Source organism: Tripterygium wilfordii, chromosome 6 (assembly GCF_013401445.1).
Source record: "Tripterygium wilfordii isolate XIE 37 chromosome 6, ASM1340144v1, whole genome shotgun sequence".
In the NCBI taxonomy this organism is placed as follows: domain Eukaryota; kingdom Viridiplantae; phylum Streptophyta; class Magnoliopsida; order Celastrales; family Celastraceae; genus Tripterygium; species Tripterygium wilfordii.
In genome coordinates this window covers 6,663,130-6,677,624 of record NC_052237.1, presented here as the reverse complement: position 1 = coordinate 6,677,624, position 14,495 = coordinate 6,663,130, and the positions used below count along the sequence as shown (strand labels likewise).

The 14,495-nt window shown below is 39.0% G+C and overlaps 1 non-coding gene across 1 annotated transcript; it reads right to left on the bottom strand.

Annotated features, from left to right (window-relative positions):
• Nucleotides 1-300: 300 nt before the first annotated feature.
• On the bottom strand, nucleotides 301-405 carry LOC120001162. Its single transcript, XR_005468764.1, has one exon. It is a non-coding gene; the product is annotated as a small nucleolar RNA R71 (small nucleolar RNA).
• Between the last annotated feature and the right edge of the window lie 14,090 nt (nucleotides 406-14,495).

Genomic DNA, 14,495 nt, shown 5'->3' with positions numbered 1-14,495 from the left:
CAACTCCACTCACTTTGAGATCAAACCGGCTATTATCACCATGATCTCCAATTCCGTCGTGTTCCATGGTTTTCCTCATGAAGAGCCAAATGTGCATATGGCTTCATTCTTGCATATTTGTGCTACATTTGATATTCAAGGTGTTTCTCGTGATGCAATTCTTTTGAGATTATTCCCATTTTCATTGAGGGATAAAGCTAAGACATGGTTGATGTCCCTTCCCCCCAATTCCATTACTACATGGGATGAGCTTTCGGAGCAATTCTTATCAAAATTTTTCCCTCCAACGAAAGCTGTTCAAATCCGGAATGATATCATGACCTTTTCCCAATTTGATCTTGAATCTTTCCATGAAGCTTGGGAGAGGTTCAAAGCTATCTTGAGGAGTTGTCCTAATCATGGACTTGCGGAGTGGATTGTTTATCAAGCTTTTTATTCTGGATTAAGCATGTCAACGAGGCAAATATTAGATGCAGCTGCAGGTGGTTCTTTTATGACTAAATCTCAGGACGAGGCTCGAGATTTGCTGGAGAAAGTTGCCAGGACAAATACTTCTTGGCCTACGGAGAGGCTACCACAAAGGCAAGGAAATTTGAGAGATGCTGATGTGATGACCGCTTTGGCCACTATGGCTAAAAAGATTGATGCTTTAGCAGTGAATTCACGCCAAGGAGTTCATGCAGTTCAAGGAATGCCATTTGTATCTTGTGAGTATTGTGGTGCTAACCATAAAACCGGAGAATGCTTGATTACTAATGCATCTTCTTCTCAAAGTGAGCAAGCTAATGCTATTGGAGGTGGATATTACAATCGGCCAAGAAATGATCCATACTCAAATTTCTATAATCCGGGGTTTCGGAATCATCCAAACTTCTCTTGGAGCAACAATCAAAATGTACAAAACCCTCCCCCTCAACAAATTCAGCCACAAGAGAAAAAGAGGGACATTGATGAAATGTTTGCAAAAATGGCCGGAAGTATGGAGGCATTAGCCAACAACACCAACAATTTCATTAGCAAAACTGATTCTGCACTACAAACTCAAGCATCACTGATTCAGAATCAAGGGGCATCCATTAGAAATCTTGAGATACAAGTGGGGCAACTAGCTAATGCTCTATCGCCAAGAGAAAAAGGGGGACTCCCTAGCCAAACGGAAGTGAATCCGAAAGGTAAAGATCATTCTTACGCTATTACCTTACGGAATGGAAATCTAGTGAAAACTGCTGCTGATCTAGATGCTGAAAAAGCGGAAAAATTGAAAGATGCAGAATTGCAGAAAAATGCAGTTGAGGAAGAACAGAGTTCAAATCCGATCGATCGGACCTCATACCCGATCGATCGGAGCTCTATTCGAGCTGATGTTGAAAATGAGACAGGACACAATTCCGATCGATCGGCCACAATTCCGATCGATCGGACCACTGCAGACCAAAATGAAAGTGTTGAAAAAATGCAGAAAAGCAAGGACGTGCAATCCCGGTATGCAGTCGAATTGGATTGGCCTGATAGTTCATTGCCAGCACCTCCAGTTAAAGCATATGTACCTCCAATTCCCTTCCCACAAAGGTTGAAAAACACCAAGAAGGATTCTCAATTCTCAAAATTCCTTGATGTGTTCAAGAAATTACAGATAAACATACCTTTTGCAGAGGATTTGGAGCAGATGCCCAGCTATGCCAAGTTTATGAAGGAGATTCTTTCTAAGAAGCGGAGGTTGAGGGATTATGAGAGTGTCCAGTTGACGGAGGAGTGTAGTGCAATAGTGCAGCAAAAGCTTCCAATTAAGAAGAAAGATCCAGGAAGTTTCACCATTCCTTGCACTATTGGCAGTACAGTGATTGAAAGGGCACTATGTGATTTGGGAGCTAGTATCAATTTAATGCCACTATCGATAGCCAAGCTCATTGGCTTGCATGAAATCAGCCCCACTACAATGTCTCTTATCATGGCGGATCGATCTATTAAACATCCTCGTGGTATCATTGAGGATGTTCTTGTCAAAGTAGATAAATTGGTTTTTCCGGTGGATTTTGTAATTCTTGATATGGAGGAGGATTCTAATACTCCAATTATTTTGGGGAGACCTTTCTTGCGTACAGGGAGGACTCTTATTGATGTGGAAAAAGGTACTTTGGTATTGAGAATTGCTGATGAAGAAGTCACGTTCAAAGTGTTTGACACTACCAAGTACCCGGACGACGAGGAATCTTGTCTTTGCATAGACTCGGTGGATCATATCTTGGCTCACACCTATTCCATAAATTCTTGCCAGGACCCTCTTGAGTCTTGTTTGGTGAATAGAGATGCTCTCGAATATGGCGATCATGAAATGGTGGAGTTTATGAATTGGTTAGAATCGATGCAAGAGGCTAAACCAAGAAGATTCCAGAGATTTGAACCGCTTGGTGTCTTGCCTTCAAGACCACAACCAAGTATTGTAGAAGCTCCAACACTCACTTTGAAACCTTTTCCGTCTCATCTTCGGTATGCTTACTTGGGAAATTCTACTACCTTGCCGGTTATTATCTCTTCGAATTTGAATACGGAAGAAGAGGACAAACTTTTAAGAGTATTGAGGGAGCACAAAATGGCTTTGGGGTGGACAATAGCAGATATTCGGGGAATCAGCCCCACTATGTGTATGCATCGCATTCTAATGGAGGAGGATTACAAGTCTTCGGTGGAACATCAACGCCGACTAAATCCCAATATGAAAGATGTAGTAAAAGCTGAAATTTTAAAACTTCTTGATGCAGGAATTATTTACCCTATTTCAGATAGTTCTTGGGTAAGTCCGGTGCAAGTAGTTCCCAAAAAGGGTGGAATCACGGTGGTGAAGAATGAGAAGAATGAATTGATTCCCACCCGGACTACTACCGGTTGGCGAGTTTGCATTGATTACAGGAAGCTCAACAATGCCACTAGGAAGGATCACTTTCCTTTGCCCTTTATTGATCAAATGCTAGAGAGGCTTGCGGGATATTCTTATTATTGCTTCTTGGATGGTTATTCGGGGTACAATCAAATCCCCATTGCTCCGGAAGACCAAGAAAAGACTATTTTCACTTGTCCTTTTGGCACTTTTGCTTATAAAAGGATGCCCTTCGGCTTATGCAATGCGCCGGCCACCTTTCAACGGTGTATGATGAGTATTTTCAGTGATATGGTGGAGCACACAATTGAGGTATTCATGGATGATTTTTCTGTTTTTGGCTCATCATTTGACTCTTGTTTGAAAAATTTATCTATGGTGCTCCAAAGATGTGAAGAGACTAATTTAGTGCTCAATTGGGAGAAATGCCATTTCATGGTGCAAGAAGGGATAGTCTTAGGGCATCGAATTTCTCAAAAGGGCATTGAAGTGGATAGAGCTAAGATTGAACTTATTGAGAAACTCCCTCCACCAACTTCGGTCAAAGAGGTGAGAAGTTTCTTGGGGCATGCGGGCTTCTATAGGCGTTTCATCAAGGATTTTTCAAAAATCACAAAGCCTTTGTGTGAATTATTGTTGAAAGATGTTAAGTTTCATTTTACAAAGGAGTGCTTGGAAGCCTATACCACTCTCAAGGAAAGGCTTACTACAACCCCTATTATCACTTCTCCGGATTGGCACATTCCATTTGAGCTCATGTGTGATGCTAGTGACTATGCTATGGGAGCGGTTCTCGGTCAAAGGAAGAATAAAATTATGTATGTTATTTACTATGCTAGCTGTACTCTAAATGATGCTCAACTCAATTACACAACAACGGAGAAAGAACTTTTGGCGGTTGTTTTTGCTCTTGACAAGTTCCGATCATACTTGATTGGCTCTAAAGTCATTGTATACACTGATCATGCAGCCTTGCGCTATTTATTAATGAAGAAGGAAGCCAAGCCAAGGTTGATTCGATGGATTCTTCTATTACAAGAATTTGACTTGGAAATTCGAGATAAAAAGGGATCTGAGAATGTGGTGGCGGATCACTTGTCTAGAATATTGGAGGGGCGTGAAGAAGCCACCATTCCTATCAAAGAAACATTTCCAGATGAACAATTGTTTGCTATTCACTCTTCTACAACTCCTTGGTATGCTGATTTTGTAAATTATTTGGCCAAGGAGATCCTTCCCCCGGATTTATCTCACTCTCAAAGGAAGAGATTCCTCCATCTTGTTCGGTTTTATTATTGGGAGGAGCCTTTCTTATGGAAGCAATGTGTGGATCAAATTATTCGTCGGTGTGTTCCGGAGGAAGAAATGATTAGTATCTTGAAGCATTGCCACTCATTTCCATGTGGTGATCATTGTGGCGGTAACAAAACGGCAGCTAAAGTCTTGCAATCCGGTTTTTATTGGCCTACTTTGTTTAAAGACGCCCACTCATTTGTTATTGCTTGTGATGAATGTCAACGTACTGGGAATATTTCAAATCGAAATCAAATGCCTTTAACCAATATTCTCGAGGTGGAGCTTTTTGATGTGTGGGGCATAGATTTTATGGGGCCATTCCCTAATTCTTTGGGAAATTACTATATCCTTGTGGCGGTTGACTATGTTTCTAAATGGGTGGAGGCCATGGCGTTACCCACCAATGATTCAAAAGGGGTGTTGAAGTTTTTGAAGAAGAACATTTTAACAAGATTTGGTACCCCGAGGGCGATTATTAGTGATGGGGGTACCCACTTTTGCAACCGGCAATTCAATTCCCTGCTTGCCAAATATAGCATTACTCACAAGGTAGCTACTCCTTACCATCCTCAAACAAGTGGCCAAGTGGAGATTTCTAATAGAGAGTTGAAGAAAATTCTTGAAAAAACGGTCAATGCCTCAAGGAAGGATTGGTCTTTAAAGCTAGATGATGCCTTGTGGGCTTACCGTACGGCTTTCAAAACTCCTATTGGCATGTCTCCCTTCCGCTTGGTATTTGGGAAAGCTTGTCATCTCCCGGTTGAATTGGAGCACAAAGCCTTTTGGGCTATTAAATTTCTGAATTTTGACATGGCTAGTGCGGGAGAACAACGGTTATTGCAATTGAATGAGCTTGATGAAATTCGCCTTGATGCTTATGAGAATGCAAAAATCTATAAGAAGCGGACCAAGAAATGGCATGATAATCATATTGTTCGGAAGGAGTTCAAGGTGGGGCAACAAGTGCTGTTATTCAATTCAAGACTTCGTCTATTTCCGGGCAAGCTCAAATCGAGATGGTCCGGACCTTTTCTAGTTACCGCGGTGTTTCCTCATGGCGCCGTTGAGATAAAGCATGAAACAATGGGAACTTCATTCAAGGTGAATGGGCAGAGATTGAAGCCTTATTATGAAGCTGAATTTTCTGGAGGGAAGGTCACTCTTCCTCTCCAAACTCCACACCAATGAGCAAGCCATAGTCGGGCCATCGACTATAAACTAGGCGCTTGTTGGGAGGCAACCCAACCGGGGTACTTTCGTTCCCTAATTTCTTTTGCATTGCTTTATTTTCATGTACATATTTGTTTTGCTTGTTTTGAAAACTGCCTGGGTTGGATTGGAAGTGTTTTGGTGCAGGATATGCAGAATTGTGAAAAGATGGACAGAGGCAAAATCCGATCGATCGGAATAGATATCCGATCGATCGGAGCGGGTAAGTGAGAAAAGGACCCGTTGGAAAATCCGATCGATCGGACGCGCGGGCCAGGGTTTTTAAAGACCCCAGCCCGCGCCGCGCCGCGCCCCTTCCCCTTTCACCTCTTCTCTCTTTTCTCTCTTGTTCTCTCACTCGAGCCCGGTCCTTCCCCCTTCTTCATCACTTTTCTTTCACATCCTCTTGCATTCATTCCTTTCTCTGACTTGGGTTAATCTACATCTCAGGTATGACTCCTTTTCACCCCCTAGCATTTTAGATTTTGAGATTGTGTGCTGCCATATGTTGATATTTCTTGATAATTGGAGATTTGTTGGAGGTTGGCTGTGTGGATTAATTGAGCATGGATTCGAAGTGTATGAATGTTTTGTTTGCTCTTATTCCATCATTCTTTCTAGAATACAAGGGAAGCCATGACTATTTTGCACTTTGTTCTTGACTTGTATTCATTATGCACACAACGTGTTCGATGAAATGTCTCAACCATGTTTGAGTGCTTGCAATTATCACGTTCCACTTTTGATATGCTCTAGCGACCTGTATGAGTGTTTTCTTGCCAATTTGAACTGTTCTTCACTATTGCAATATGCCCGCGCTCAAGTTCTCATTTTCATGCATGACGTGTTTAGTAAAATGTCTCACCAACTTTTCTTTGTTTGAAATTGCAAATTCACACACGTTTCTTTGTCTGCTCACGTCCAGTGTTCCATTATATACATATATATCATGTTGGGTCGTGCATTGAGGAATTCTGGTGTTTATTTGCCCATTATTGATTTTTGCGCAAAGTTTCTAATGCGTGTGGTATTGGGTGAGATTAGGTCTTCCACATTTGAAGTGTGGGGTTTGTTTGAATGATATTACTATTTTGAAATGGATGCCTGTGGGAACTTGAGCTTGTTAGATGTATCCGACCTTGTTGTCCTTGTGTTTTCCATATTTTTGCATTGTGCTCTCATTTGTTTTCGTCTTTTGCAGAATGGGACGACGCAAGGCAGTTGAGGCGTCCGGTTCCACCACACCACCACCCTCCCCCAAGAGGGCGCGGGGCACTAAGAAGAAAACTTTGGCACCTCCGCGTCCGCGGCCATCGGAGGATAACTTTGCTTCTGCCCGTATTGAGCCAGATTGGAGGATTGATATTGCTATCATGATGTAGCAGCTGAAATTATGGGCCAGGAATTATTTACATCGCGCCCGGTTAGATTTCTTATGGGACTATGCTCCGACCGCGATTGTTGTTTATCCCACCTTGATCCGGGCATTTTACCGTACTTTGCGCACGGTTGATTCCCGCGAGGGCGACGACGGCCCCGAGCATTACACTGTGAGAATACCCAAGATAGACAGAGGAACGGTTTCTTATACGTTCACTACTGCTGATATTTGTGCTGCTCTTGGCTATCCTGCTTCTTATTCAGAGGATCTTCCAGTCGGCCCTCCGGTAGAGGTGGATCACACTACCATGTTCCACACTTTAGTTCCCGATCCGGCGGTACGTCAGCGAAATAGGCATGCTTCCACGAGAGGCTCCATCCCCTCCCGCCTACGGGTTATTGACAGTATGATGAAGAAAAATTTATGGCCCCATGGCCATAAATCTGAGAGACGCGGCCCAGCCTTGGAGTTACTTTATTTCTTCCATCAGGAGTGCTGGTTTGATATTGGCTATTATTTTGCGCGCGCCATGCTGCAATGCACCATGGAGGTGCGTGAGGGGAAGAAGATGCAGTTGTTCTTTCCCCGGTTGATCACTCGTTTGCTCGGCCATTTGGGCCACCAGCTACCAGCCACCGGCGATGCTGCTCCTTTTCTTTCTGAGCTCTCCCCAGCCGACTGGAATCTGCGTACTGGTCATCTCCCTCCAGCTGTTGATCCGGCTGCTGAGCCGGCTGATTCCAGTCCCCCGTCCAGTCCGGCTGATCCATCACATGTTCGCTCTACTGAGGAGCGGTTAGAGGCCATTGAGATGTTTCAGATAGAGACACGTGACCAGCTGGCTGCTATTCGTGCTCAGCAGTCGGAGATGGTTGCTCTTTTACGCCAGCTGTCCATGCAGTCTTCTTCCGCGCCAGCTGATCCTGCACCTGCTTCTGCTGGGCCATCCACTGTTTCTTTTCCATCCAGGCGTCGTTCCTTCTGAGATCGCCCAGGTTGTTTTGTTCCTCTCTTCTCTACTGTGTAGTCATAGTTTGAAACACTGAGGACAGTGTTCACATCCAGTGTAGGGGTGGGAAGGGAAAACTTTTATTAGATTATGTTAGTCCTTTTATTGTGTTTTTCTTCTCTTTTAGAACCTTTGAATTTTATGGTAGTGTAACTTTTTCTTTGGAAACTTTTAGTGTTGCTTTTCCCCTCTATGATGCTTACTATTGATGTGTTCATTGCATTGGAGATGAATTGATGAATTGTGGCTTAGAAAGTTGATATTGTTGCTTTTCAAAAACTTGTGGCCAAAGGATCAAATTGAAAACTTTTTGGTAGTGCACATCCATTATTTAGCAAATTGTGGAGACTTGAACCAATGTGAGTTTTTGAGCCATTCGTTTCTCAATGAGTGATATAAATCAACTCTATTGTTTTTATTCCGCTCACTATAATATTTGCTTGATCTCATTATTCTTCATCTCGGTTGCTTGCTAAGTACTCATTACATGACATTACATCCAAATCACTTTCATGTGGGAAATTCAATAGTGTTCTTGAAAGATGAGAGTAAGGCCATTTTTGGATCTATAAATACTTTTTTTTCCTTTCATCATATTTTATACATGTTATCCATTGCACCCTTTTTGAAGCCAAACACCGACCTTTTATTCATAACCAATTTCCCTGCTTCTTATTGTGGAGAAAGAATTATTTATGTTAAATGAAAAATTGGGATGATATATGCTGAATTTATTTTGGTCATCAAGGGAGTGTGGATGGATGTTGTAGTTTCTTTTGGAAGAAGTGTGGGGGGTATTGACTGATAGAAAAGAAGAAACAGGAGCACCCAATTTTATTGTTAAAAAAAAAAAAAAAAAACCAATTGCAATTGCATGTGACTCTATATTTGTGAATTGATTGTGAATGTGAATTGATTGTGAAGGAAAGGGAATGATGGAAGAATGGAAAGATAGTGAAGTATGGAGAAAAATTTGAATGACATTTCTTTGTATAGTGATCCTCCACTAATTCAAAATTCTATACCCTTTGCCCTTCTCATCTAGCCTTTACCCTACATTACAAGCTTTAAAAGTCCCACTTGATTTTGAGAATGCTTTGGGTTTGAACACAAGTTGGTGAATAAGGATGTTGGTCAATTGCTTGGTTAAGTGACATCTATTCATGAGATCATTTCAATTGTTTCTTAAGCTTTCATTGCATCATCGCATGTGGGAATTCTGATTTCTTGTTTACAATATTCTGCCCACATGCACTTGAGAGAAACACTTAGCCACTTCAGTGCGATTTTGCTTGCGAGTGAATATCTGTGAGGCTTGAAGTTGAAGCTAAGAACTTTGTAATGTGCTGTGTTTTCTGCTGGAGTTTGATCTGTGATCCTAAGGCTGCTTGACATTTTATAAAGATTATTGAGCTACAATTTTGTTGATAATTCTCCTGTGTCTTTGAGCTACTTGACTCTAGAGTTACTCGAGGACGAGCAAAGATTAAGTGTGGGAGTGTTTGATATGCCAATTATATTCATATAATTGTGCATCATTTTACATGAAATCTTGCATTGTTTTAGAGTTGTCTTGGATTAATTCTGCCTAAAGAGTGTTTAATTTTGTAATTCAGGTGTAAGGGCAATCATGGAAGAAAATGAGCAAATTGGGGAGAAAGAACCAGGAAGAAGGGACACTGAAGAAATCCGATCGATCGGAAGAAGGCCCGATCGATCGGACCCTGCTGAATCAGAAATGAGTCAGAGAAAAAATCCTATCGATCGGGAATTCTTCCGATCGATCGGCCAGAGTAACCTCGCAAATTTTGGGGCCTTTAATTGTCCGAAATTAACCTAAAGTCAAAAAAGACCAACTCAAAACGACAGAGAAGTGTGAGATAAACGACTCTGGGGTTAATTGGGAGTATAAAAGCATAAAATTTGTAGGTTTTGGGGGGTTGGAACTTTGGAGAATTCTCTCAAGCTTAGACGGCAGCCCTTGGAAGCTCAAGCTCGAAATTCAGGGGTTTCATCTAAATTCTTCTCATTTCTTGTATTAAATGACTGCTAGTATGGATTTCAAGTTGTATTTCGTGATTATGAGGAACTAATCCTCTAACTAGGGGTCCTAATGGAACCCCTTCTTGAATGTTGAATGAACTTGATTGTTAGTCTTTAATCTCTCTTATTGTTGTTGATTTTCTATGGATACACTTATTGCTTTCAAATGCTTGATCACCATTTGAATGATTTTTAGCTTGGGTTGAGACCGGAAGGATAGGCCTAAGGTTGCAAGAATCCATAGAAAACATAAGTTGAATGAACCATAGAAATATAGGTTTATGACTTATGCAATTGTTAAGTGATTTCCATTGATCTTAATGGGTTTACAATGTACTAATCCGAGTGTTAGGAATAACCCGGATTTATGTTGAAAACACATTCGATGTATCTAGGAATAGAACATTGAATAGAGTGGGAAATTGATTGTCAACAACTAATTTGAGAATTGAGAGTTAATGAATCAATGGAGTTCAATTGGATGAGAGGTGGTGAAATTAGGAACCCTAGTGCTTAACCTTCTTGGAAATTAATCTGTTATTTGTGGTTGGTTAATTGTTAAAATTGTTACTTACTTAGTCATCTTTTAAGTACTTGTTAGCATTACATAAACTATAATCAACAATTCGCATTGCCAATTAGTGTAATAGTTGTTTGAATTGACTTTGAATTTGAATTTGCCAAAATATCCTCGTGGGAACGATAATTTATTCATCTTTATATTACTTGTGCGATTTGTCCGCTTGCGAATAATTTCACAACAGATACCTATACTGCCATACGGGTATTGATGAAGTAAACAAGCAACAGCACAACACGAAATCGACTTAACCACAAGGATTAGGCATATTAGTAATAGCCTCCAAAAGTAAAGCTATAAAATTGCATCTGGGTTTCTTCATCAATTCTTGAGAAGAGAGGAACATGTACAAACAGAGATTTATGACCCTTTTCTTCTGCAAACCTCAGTGAATGATGGTAGACATAATTGCATATAAAACACCCTACGTCATTGGATATTGATACGCCATGACCCTTCTTCAAGAATTTCACGATTGCGTTGACCGGGCAACAAGTCTTCAGGACGCATAAGATGAAAAAAGTTACTAATAAATAAAATGCATATTGTTCAAATTTTCAGAATATACTAATTTATTAACTTATATTTATAACTTAAATAAGAGCTCATGGTGGTGTGTGATTCATTCGAGAATTGTCTGCTCCGGCCACCTGTGCACCGGTTAGTCCAATCCCCATTGGGTAGGCCGGCCAGCAAACACAAGTTGTGGGGTGTTTTATTATAGGAACACTCTTGATAGCCTCACCTATGTGTGTAAATGCGGGGCTGCATTTTATAAGAATTTGACAAATTCTTTAGAGCATACACTAAACTGGGATAAAAACGCATGGTCGAAAAATGTTGCCTTTTGAATTATGTACTTTAAGGATTGTGTGTGATGTGACTTCTTTGTATATCCTAGAATGATAGTTCGATCAAGATTTATTCACTATCAATTCCTTTACCTTGATAGCACTATTACTATGTAAAGGTTCAAGTTGAAAACACATTTGCTTATGTTTGATTCTTGACTGTCTTTCTCATAGATGTCCTATATGTTATTGTAAATATAAGTGGGGGATTGTTTATGTTTGTATATATATCAAAATATGGACCTTTGGGGCTTTGATTTCTAAACTACTTATTATTTTTTTTCTCTCCTTTTAAATAACAGTTTTTATTTTGTTAAAATTGTAAAATATATTTTTTATACTTATTAAAAGTGTACGTCGCATTGATATGAGGAATCACGACATTCTGAATTTTAGAAAAAAACACGTTCGTTCTTGAGTGTTATAAAAGGAAGGACGAGTCTCTATGAGAAACACGAATTGAGAAAGACATAAAAAAATTACTTGTAATTTTTTGGTGTTTTTGTATGTAGAGATCACTTATAGAGATACTATGTTGTTTTATCCTGGGAGAGCGACGTTGTTGTATATTGCTAGTACAAATTCAGAGGTAGAGCCACGAAATCGTCTTAAAGAGAGTGACCTAGTTCGTGAATCAACCATCATCTCAAACTTGGTTCGATTTTTCTTATTTGCAAAATTCAAGGTAATATTTAATCAGTTTTTGTGATTGTGCTTCAATAGGAAATGATATCAAAAAAATGGAAAGATTTAACAGGAGGGAGGATATCGATTTATTGTTTCAAATTTCAACATTCGGTTTCAATTTAGGTGTCTTTTGGTTCGCGGAATCCAACTTTCCAGGAATAAGAGTTTTCCTTTTACTAATGATTCCTATGTTTGGTTAGTATAATCCTTGGAATCTACAATTACAAGGAAAATTAGGTTCCTCCCAAAGGAGTAATTCTCCTCTCCTCTTAAAAAAGAGAGAATACTCCTTAACGATTTTAAATCCTCACTTATTTTTAATTAAATATTTATAATGTCCTTTTGAAAATTCATAATTTCGACAATATCTCACAATTACTTATTGTATATACATCACTTTGTATTATTTTATTGCTCATTGATCAAATATGATCAACTAAAAATAAGAAAATATATATTTTTTATTTTTTCGGAATTTAATTTTGATATTCAACTTAAAGTGTTTTTTAATTTAAATATGACATACCATGTGAAATGATTGTAATTTTTTTTTTATCTAACCAAGAATCCCCCAAGGAAAAATGATGTAAAGAAAATAGTATGACATCCTCTTTTCATTTTCATCTCCAAATCCGTAAAATACGAAAATAACTATAGATGACAATTCTTCTGAAGGAATCTTGTAATATATAGGAAGCATATTGACACCACCTAATCCTTCTTTCTTATCTTGAAAATAATAACACAAAAGAATTCGATAATTTTCCTTATTCCGTAATTTCTACTAATGCGTTTTGTATTTAGACAGCTATAAATAAGAGAGTTTAGTTTCTCACACCACTTGCCCTATATTTTGTATGGAGTGATGTTTTTGGATGAGTATACTCCATCATATGTTGTTTTTCGGTCACCGCGTAAAACTTCTCTTGAATCATGTGCGTCCTTGGAGCAAGTTTTTAGCAAAAAGTCTCATATTGGATCAGTGATTTACCAAACAATTATTTTCTCTGTCGTAAATCTCTATCCCTCTCTCATTCATGTTGTTGCAATAATTAACTTTTTGCTCAATCTGATTAGATTTATATAATTTCTGTAAGAAACATTAGGGCTAATGAAGTATACTATTTCTTTTAATGCAGATCCATGGAAGATTGGGGGGGTCTTGAATCCCAAAAAGTGAGTCAGGTAACCAATGGAATTTGGGGAATTGATGTCAGAACCAATAAACCTGGAAAGGTTGCTGCTAGTATGCATATCCACTCATTTTATTCATGCATTAATTTAAGCAAATACAAGCGAAGATCTGATCCAGTATTAGAGTTGCAGGGATACAATCTAGAGGTCACATATTGACGGGATTTGTTTAACTTTTTATTAATTTAAACAAATAATAATTTTCTTTTATCAAGATTTTTTTTCTAAAGTTTTTTCAAGATATTTATTGTATGGATATATGGCGTTTGTTAAAAAAAAAAAAAGGTTATGTGGGTGTGGTCCTGACTCCTAATATATTTTGATGTTTTTTATTTTTATTTTTTGTAGGTGGTATGGGAATTGGGATGGTCCTGACGTTGATGAATACAAGGACGAAGATGATGAAGATGGTGATACCTAGCTTGAGATGTCTCGTCCTAGAAGAGTTGGGCTTGGGCTATTTTAGTCAATTGGATCATTTCAGTCTCTTGGGCCTGTTATCCCTTTGGGCTTGATCTGCATGTATTCCAAGTTAAAGACCTATCATTCTTTAACTATAAAGTATTAACATCTCAACATATTGTAATATTTATTTTATTCTTTTGTCATATCAGACATACAAGACTTCTAGCCGTTTGTTAAGGAATGTGAATCTTTGTGTTCATTTGCTCCACCTTCTTCTTCTTCTATTCTCTGCAACTTTACTTTTTGAATATCTTCATTAAGATAAAATCATCAATTTGTGGTGTTTCAGGATAAAATCCAGTTGCCTGCATTTAAAATTTTTTGAATTTTAATTTACCTTTGGTTCATTTTGTGGCTGATATTAGTTGGTAATTTGGATAATCACTTTTCCAAACTAAAGAGGTTGTGGGTTCGAGTAAGGAGGTGGAATATTTTCCTGAAATAAATCCCTGAGAAGAGGGTAAGAATGATACCCGAGAGCAGACAATCCCTTAAATACAAAAAATAGCGCCTTTTATATGAATGAGATTTACCCCACTATAGACATTCATATCCTCCCCTCACAAATTTATTTCATGAAAATATTCTGCATCCCCACTCGAACCCACAACCTCTTTAGATTCCACTGGAGATGTGATAAGCTGTCTTACCCATTTGAATTTTGCGAATGATCTAATGATTGTTTCCCATGGAAGTATAGCTTCAGTTAAATATATTCATTATCTATACCTATACAGAGAAGAACAACAATCAGACAGTTCCCAATCTGATCAACTGAGACAATTGTAGAACCGTGCAACAGCTTACCGAGCAATCACAAAGCAAGTCCGTTTCTACTCGTCATCACAATAGTTTCATACCATTGCATTTCGGTCTGATTAGAGCATGTTCCTTGAATAACTTAA